General features: G+C 45.0%; 1 non-coding gene across 1 annotated transcript; it reads left to right on the forward strand.

The window, feature by feature from the left end:
- The first annotated feature begins 6,144 nt into the window (after positions 1–6,144).
- TRNAS-UGA (transfer RNA serine (anticodon UGA)) lies at positions 6,145–6,226 on the forward strand. Its single transcript has one exon. It is a non-coding gene; the product is annotated as a tRNA-Ser (tRNA).
- The last annotated feature ends 2,702 nt before the right edge of the window (positions 6,227–8,928 follow it).

Below are 8,928 nucleotides of genomic sequence, written 5' to 3' on the forward strand. Positions count from 1 at the left end.
GTGGTCTACGGTACTACTAATCGGGTAAAAAAAAAAAAAGAGTATTTAAATGCAGAAATGTCCCCAAAGTTCTTATATGAAAAATAAATAAATAGATGTAAAAAAACAAGCACCAATCCAAATCGCAGTTACTGGCCCCGCCGCCATCGAAAAAATAAGAGGAACGTGTCCGATACATAAAAATAATTGTTACGGAAAAGGGGAACAAGATTTACAATGTATTTAAGTGGTCCTATGTTATTCTAAAAAAAAAAATAGTAATAAAAAAAAATTATATCAGGGGCGTACATAAAAATCACGGGGCCCCATAGCAAAAGTTTTAATTGTGCCTCATCCCTTCAAAAAAATAAAATACTTGCTGGAGTCACAGAAGAGCAGATCTCACAACTTTCCAGCCTTCAGTTAGTAATTTTCCACCTGCTGAAGTCCTAGATTCCTCTTTCATTGCCCCCATAAAGTGTGATGCTAACAAAAGTGCCCCCCAAACACAGTATTATACCCCATGGTGAATTCCTCTGCATTACCCTCCACATGCACAGTATATTGACCCTACTGTGCCCACCTCAACTCCCAAGACAAAGTATGGTGACCCCAATACAGCCCTACATACAGTATAACGGGCCCCATATAGTCCTCCATATAGTATAATGGCCCAACATAGTCCTCCATATAGTATAACGCACCCCATAATCCTCCATATAATATAACGCGCCCCCATAATCCTCCATATAATATAATGCGTCCCCATAATCCATATAGTATAATGCTCTCCCCATAGTCCTCCATATGGTATAATGCTCCCCCCATAGGCCTCCATATAGTATAAAGCACCCCCATAATCCTCCATATAGTATACCGCACCCCTATAATCCTCCATATAGTATAACGTGCCCCATTATCCTCCGTATAGTATAACGCGTCCCCATAATCCTCCATATAGTATACTGCTCTCCCCATAGTCCTCCATATAGTATAATGTAGCACCCCGAGGACTCGGCTGCTACAGGGGTATTGCACCTCGATCCAGAGGTGTGGTATTCCACTCCCGGGTAAGGATGGAGTGTGGAACGGAGCTCAGTTAGCTGCATGCACCACACTCACCCCATTTCCGGGGGACAGATCAACGGTACTCCCACCAGATAGATGTGCAGGTACGACAGCGTCTGTCCCCGGCTGGAGTGGGGAGGGGGGAGGAATATCCCTGTGGTGTAGGAGCAGACAGGGGAGGGACTCTGGGCATAGGTAGGAGCCCATTGGGTGCTGGTCACCTGGGCTCACACATAGAGGGAGGTATATAAGGTGGGCACCATCTTAGATCAGGGTTCAGTTCAGGCAGGAGGAGAAGAGGAGAGGAGCTCAGCCAGAGAGGGCTGACGGGGAGCTGTGGCTCAGTCTGGGCCCAGCTCCAGAGGCAAGCCTGAAGTGAGACCTGAGACAGAGAGAGAGAAGGAACAGAAACACAAGGAAAGGCCCAGAGACGCAAGCACAGAGGGAACCCTGAGATCCCACAAGATACCGGGTGAAGGGTTGGCAGAACAGGGTGCCGGATCCCAAACTGGTGGAGGCCAATTATCCTTAGCCAGGAACCGGAGGTCGTGGTCAAGTTTTGGCGCGACCCCTCGCCACATCCACCAGGAAGGCATACCATATAGGGTCAGGGAAACCGGGAAAGGTTTCACCACCAGAAGGCCCGAGGGAGCCGGACAAAGGTGGGTCCCTGGTGGGGACGGCCAGTAGGAAGGAAGAGAGGGGAGCTCTGGACCACGCTCCGGAATTGCCTGGGAGTTAACCGAGTCCCTCACCTGGTGGGCGCGGCACGGCTCGGGTGGTCCTTACTGCGCACAAGTGACCTGATAAAGAACTGTGAGTAAAGCTGTGAAAACTGCAACCGCACGTCTCAGTGATTCCTTGTCACACCACCACTACCACCATCATTCCTCCCTGCCTCATTACCTGCCCTGAGGCTATACCCCTCCCGTTGGGGGTTATACCATCCACGCTGCACCACCGTACCACTGGCCTCAGCGGTCTGCCCTGCAGCGGCGGCTTCATAGCCGCAATCAACGGGTGGCGTAGTCGAACTCTATAACATCTTAATGCCGAGCACTGCCACTTAGTTTGACCACCCTGGGCACAGACCGGGTCACCGCCACGAGGACTACCACCCCCAACAGATCCGGCTCCGGGTATTCCCCGCGTGCGCAACGCTACAGAACATGGCCCAGGGGGCGCGTCAATAACACGTCCCCATAAACCACCATATAGTATAATGCACCCCATAATCCTCCATATAGTATAATGCGCCCCCATAATCCTCCATGTAATATAACGCGTCCCCATAATCCTCCATATAGTATAATGCTCTCCCCATAGGCCTCCATGTAGTATAACGTGCCCCCATAATCTGCCATATAGTATAACGCACCCCCATAATCCTCCATACAGTATAACACACCCCCATAATCCTCCATATAGTATAACGCGCCCCCATAATCCTCCATATAGTATAACGCGCCCCCCTAATCCTCCATATAGTATAACGCGTCCCCATAATCCTCCATATAGTATAACCCGTCCCCATAATCCTCCATATAGTATAACGCGTCCCCATAATCCTCCATATAGTATAACCCGTCCCCATAATCCTCCATATAGTATAACCCGTCCCCATAATCCTCCATATAGTATAAGGCACCCCCCCATAAACCTCCATATAGTATAACACGCCCCCATAATACTTCAAAGACATACTGATAAGGAACTTAGATTGTGAGCTCCAATTGGGACAGTGATGATAATGTCTGTAAAGCGCTGAGGAATTAATGGCGCTATATAGCTGAGTAAAATAAATAAATAAATGAAAACGCACCTCCATAATCCTCCATAAAGTATAATGCGTCCACATAATCCTCCATACAATAAAATACACTCCTCATGGTCCTCCACAGAGTATAATGCACTCCCCATGGTCCTCCACACATTATAATACACTCCCCATGGTCCTCCACAGAGTAAAATGCACTCCCCATGGTCCTCCACAGAGTAAAATGCACTCCCCATGGTCCTCCACACAGTAAAATACACTCCCCATGGTCCTCCACAAAGTATAATACACTACCCATGTCCTCCACAAAGTAAAATGCACACCCCATGGTACTCCACACAGTATAATACACTCCCCATGGTCCTCCACAGAGTATAATGCACTCTCCATGGTCCTCCACACAGTATAATACACTCCCCATGGTCCTCCGCACAGTATAATACACTCCCCATGGTCCTCCGCACAGTATAATACACTCCCCATGGTCCTCCACAGAGTATAATGTGCTCCCCATGGTCCTCCACACAGTATAATACATTCCCCTTGGTCCTCCACAGAGTATAATGCACTCTCCATGGTCCTCCACAGAGTATAATGCACTCTCCATGGTCCTCCACAGAGTATAATGCGCTCCCCATGTTCCTCCACAGAGTATAATGTGCTCCCCATGTTCCTCAACAGAGTATAATGCACTCTCCATGGTCCTCCACAGAGTATAATGCACTCTCCATGGTCCTCCACAGAGTATAATGCGCTCCCCATGTTCCTCCACAGAGTATAATGTGCTCCCCATGTTCCTCCACAGAGTATAATGCACTCTCCATGGTCCTCCACAGAGTATAATGCACTCTCCATGGTCCTCCACACAGTATAATACATTCCCCTTGGTCCTCCACAGAGTATAATGCACTCTCCATGGTCCTCCACAGAGTATAATGCACTCTCCATGGTCCTCCACAGAGTATAATGCGCTCCCCATGTTCCTCCACAGAGTATAATGTGCTCCCCATGTTCCTCAACAGAGTATAATGCACTCTCCATGGTCCTCCACAGAGTATAATGCACTCTCCATGGTCCTCCACAGAGTATAATGCGCTCCCCATGTTCCTCCACAGAGTATAATGTGCTCCCCATGTTCCTCCACAGAGTATAATGCACTCTCCATGGTCCTCCATAGAGTATAATGCACTCTCCATGGTCCTCCACACAGTATGATACATTCCCCTTGGTCCTCCACAGAGTATAATGCACTCTCCATGGTCCTCCACAGAGTATAATGCACTTTCCATGGTCCTCCAAAAAGTATAATACATTCCCCTTGGTCCTCCACAGAGTATAACACACTCTCCATGGTCCTCCACAGAGTAAAATGCACTCTCCATGGTCCTCCACACAGTATAATACACTCCCCATGGTCCTCCACAGAGTATAATGCACTCTCCATGGTCCTCCACACAGTATAATACACTCCCCATGGTCCTCCACAGAGTATAATGCACTCTCCATGGTCCTCCACAGAGTATAATGCACTCTCCATAGTCCTCCACAGAGTATAATGCACTCTCCATAGTCCTCCACACAGTATAATACATTCCCCTTGGTCCTCCACAGAGTATAATGCACTCTCCATGGTCCTCCACAGAGTATAATGCACTCTCCATGGTCCTCCACACAGTATAATACATTCCCCTTGGTCCTCCAGAGAATAATGCACTCTCCATAGTCCTCCACACAGTATAATACACTCCCCATGGTCCTCCACACAGTATAATGCACTCTCCATGGTCCTCCACACAGTATAATGCACTCTCCATGGTCCTCCACACAGTATAATACACTCCCATGGTCCTCCACAGAGTAAAATACGGCTCCCAATAGGGTAAAATGCAGCCCCTAGTAATATGGGTACCATGTACTCATTGATTAAAAAATAAATAAGCACAATACTCACCTCTCCTCATTCCCCCGCTGCTTCGGTCTCTTCAGCGCATGTCCTCACCGCGCAGCTCCACTGTCTGACACAGCGTGCAGCGCGATGAAGTGACATCATCGCTCCCGGGGCGTCAGACGCAGAGGGGCAGTGATGGGAGAGGGCGTGTCATATGACGCTCCCACCTCCATCATTGCTTTCAACTGTATCGGCATCTGCTGGTACAGTTGAATGCGGGGGTCGGCACTGGCTGGCCGGAGGGAGGGCTCGATGCAGGCACTGACACCGGGCCCCCCCGACTCACGGACCCCATAGCAGTTGCGTGGCCTGCCGCCATTGGCGGTAAGCCAATCAGCTGAAAGGAGCTCAGAAAAAGATTAGAAAGAGAAACTCTCCTATTGTACTGGCAGCATGAGCTCACTGATGGATTCTAAGTTAGCTCATTCTGCAACCAGCACTAAACAATCCAATGCAGAAGCTGTAGAAGGCAAAAAGAGCAATTTTTTTAAAGGAACACAATTACAAATATGATTTGTAATTAATAAAACAGTCCCCAAAAATGGATTGTCTCCTTAACAAGTAATAATGCCGTGATAGTCTAGAAATATTGATACAACTGCCCCATAAAATGTAATAATGTCCCCTGAGTGCCCCCATAGGTAAAAATTCTCCTTAAGTGGCCTCATTGGTAAAAATTCTCCTTAAGTACCCCCAAAATGCAATTATGCCCCCTGATTGGTCCCAAAAAGTAAAAATAATGCCTTTTAATTTACTCAAAATTTGGTGTCAACATTAATTGCATTTAATATCTAACAGTAAATTATAGCATTACAAAGAGAGAGTTTTTTTTCCAGGTTTTTTTTTTCTTTTATTAGACTTTTTATGCTGATAAGATCATTACAATTAGGGATTTATGTAATCGTTGGTTCGCTGCTACTTTTGTTGCAATCTTATATCCTCCAGCAGAGGCCGCCACTGAGATCGGATTATGCTCAAATCACGGTCAACAGCGCCATCTGGTGGTCAGCGCTCGTTCCGCAGTTGGATCCAGTTTTTGACTAAATAAATATATAAATTAGCGAATAAATATTAATGCAGGTAAAATATCTTGAGCTGGACATTTATGTGCACGGAAGGTAGAATCAATCCTGAAGAGCGCTGTGCTACAAACTGCTGTGCAGTACGCGCTTGTGACCAGCAGGGGGCAGTTGTGACGATGCTGGTTATGTAGACATATAACAAGGCGGTAATCTGAATTACTAATGATGAATTACCAATAAAATGTCAAGGAAATGCCTCCATTTTCCGTCCACACACGACCTGCGAGGACAGGAGACGTCATCAGGGCTCGCAGGCTGTAGAGGGAAATCTCTGCAGCCTTTTACATGGCGCTGTGATGGCCGAGTGGTTAAGGCGTTGGACTTGAAATCCAATGGGGTCTCCCCGCGCAGGTTCGAACCCTGCTCGCAGCGGAAATGGATTTTTTAATAATTTATTTTTTTCCAACTTTGTTTTTAAAGCAACTTTTTATTTTTACAGTAAAACAAACAAAAAAAACAATGATCTATCCCATAGCTTTTATACTATCTTTTATAGGGTATTTTCTAAACTCCTTATTCGATTGCCTCTGCTGATCGTTCTCGCCAAAGTAATATTTTGTGGTCTCGCCCATTTTTATAATTTTAAATCATATTTTTTTCCTTTTTTTTTTTCCCCGCCATGACGGATTTTACACCAATTTTTTTTTAAATTACTTTTGAATTTGCTTTTTTTTTTTGTTATATATTTAGATATTTTTTATTATATATTTTTTATTATATCTTTTTTGTTATATATTTATCTATTTTTTTCTCATTTTTTAGGCTTTTTTGTTTGCTTGTTTTGCGCCAAATTCTTTTTTTTAACCCCTTCACCACCTTGGGTTTTTCTGGTTTTGAGTTTCCGTTTTTTGCTTCTCTTACGGGAAAACGAGAAAGAAGTTCCAAGTGCGGTGAAATTGAAAAAAAAAGTGCAATTTCGCAATCGTTTTTTTGGGATTTTTATTTACCACGTGCACTAAATGCTAAAACTGACCTGCTATTAGGATTCTCCAGGTCATTACGAGTTCGCAGATACCAAACATGTACAGGTTATTATTTATTTAAGTGAAAAAAAAATCCAAAATTTGTAAAAAAAAAATAAATAAATAAATTAAAAAATGGCGCCATTTTCCGAAACCCGTAGCGTCTCCATTTTTCGGGATCTGGGGCTGGGTGAGGGCTTATTTTTTGCGCGCCGAGCTGACATTTTTATTGATACTATTTTGGGGTAGATATGATGTGTTGATCGCCCGTTATTGCATTTTATTGCAATGTTGCGGAGACCAAACAAACGTAATTCTGGGGTTTTGATTTTTTTTCTCGTTACGCCGTTTACCGATCAGATTAATTATTTTTATATACTGATAGATTGGGCGATTCTGAACGCGGCGATAACAAATATGTTCATCTGCTATGAACACCGGCCACTGGGTGGCGCTCATAGCAGTTAGGCAATGACAACAGCAGGGGTCTCCTGCAGACCTCGGGTTGTCGTGCCAACCCATCGGCGACCCGCGATCATGTGACAGGGGCGCCGATGGGCGGAGCTAATGACACGCACCTGGTTTGCGCAAATTAAATGCCGCTGTCAGTTTGACATCGGCATTAAACATGTTAACAGCCGCGGTGGATCGTGATTCCACCCTGCTGTTAGGGGCACATGACACTTGATCAGATCAGCTGTCATGTGCTGGAAAAGGTGCGGGCTCAGCGCTGGAGCCCGCAACAAAGAGGGGGAGGCGACCTGTGACAGATATACACGTCATAGGTCTTTAAGGGGTTAAGTCTATTTTTTTTATTATTTTAGTTTTTTTTATATTTATGTTTTTATTTATTTTTTTTCTCTAGTTGACATTGCGGTTTTAGTTTTTGCAACCCAAGATGTAAACGACCAATTCATTATTTATTTTGCAACTTTTAAAAAGTCCTAAAGTTTCTGCACAAATCTACTTTATTTTCCCCCTGGAGCAATTTTTGTGCGGCAGAATTTTTTTTAAAGCAAGGCCCAGATTCATTATTTTCAGGATTGCTTGTTTTTTGGGGGTTTGCGTTTCTGTTTTTACCTCCATATTCTTCTAAATGGTGCAGGCGATTCATTAATTATGGGCAAAGTGTAAAAAATTCTGTCTTAGGCTTTTATTTCAACTTTTTTTTTTTTTTTTTTGCAAAATGTCAAAAAATTGTATAAAACAATGGAATACATAAAATCACTCCAGTGGGGGTAGGGAGGCAGTGGCTGACATTGGCGCAAAAAAGACTTTAGAAAACTATGAATTATCCGATAACATCTGGAAAGCCTAAAGCCCGACCGCAGTCAAGAACGTGAAAAAAAAAACAGAAAGTCGCAAATGGAAAGATGAATATGGCGTCAACAGAAACCAGGCGCAAAACACACACAAAAATCAATCTGAAAGAAGCGCAATAAACAAAAAAAAATAAATAAAAATTTTTTTGCTTGTTTTGTGCCTTTTTAGAGATAAAGGTCGCACAGTCACAGTGCTTTTACAATGTTGTAGCTGGTTTCACCATGAATTTTAGATGTATTGCTGATTGGCAACTGGCTCCCCGCGGTTAGGAAGCGGGGAGCCGGCTGTCAATCATCATGACGTCGGCACTCACACCCCGTCAACAGAGAAGAGCGGAAGAGAAGCCGCTGCTCTGTCGACGTGACGCCTGTAGAAGCAGCTGAATAGTCGACAGGAGTCGTCAGTACAACCGTATTTACCAGTACGACTCTTATGTGCTTCCTCCCTCCCAGCTCTGCGTATGGAAAGCAGAATGACATCCACAGCGCCATCATTGTGATCTTTTCAGCAATCCATACACACCATTGTGATGTCACCTATAGAGGTGACATCACCGACGCATGCTTCACCAGGCAGCCATGGACATGTGGCATAAGGGCGCAATGAAAGAGCTGCACCAGTTCACGTATTTCTATCTACTGTGGCACCAGCCACCACGCAAAGGGTCCACTCCGAAAAAACATTGAAGCGAGCTCAAGAAGCAAGTGGCGAAACGCGCGTCGGGGTGAGGGGGATGCTGCTCACATCCTGCATCACCTGTCTGCTCCTCATATATCTCCTGTGAAGGTA

Source organism: Phyllobates terribilis, unplaced genomic scaffold (assembly GCF_046119375.1).
Source record: "Phyllobates terribilis strain yellow unplaced genomic scaffold, ASM4611937v1 Scaffold_10__3_contigs__length_209671492, whole genome shotgun sequence".
Classification (NCBI taxonomy): domain Eukaryota; kingdom Metazoa; phylum Chordata; class Amphibia; order Anura; family Dendrobatidae; genus Phyllobates; species Phyllobates terribilis.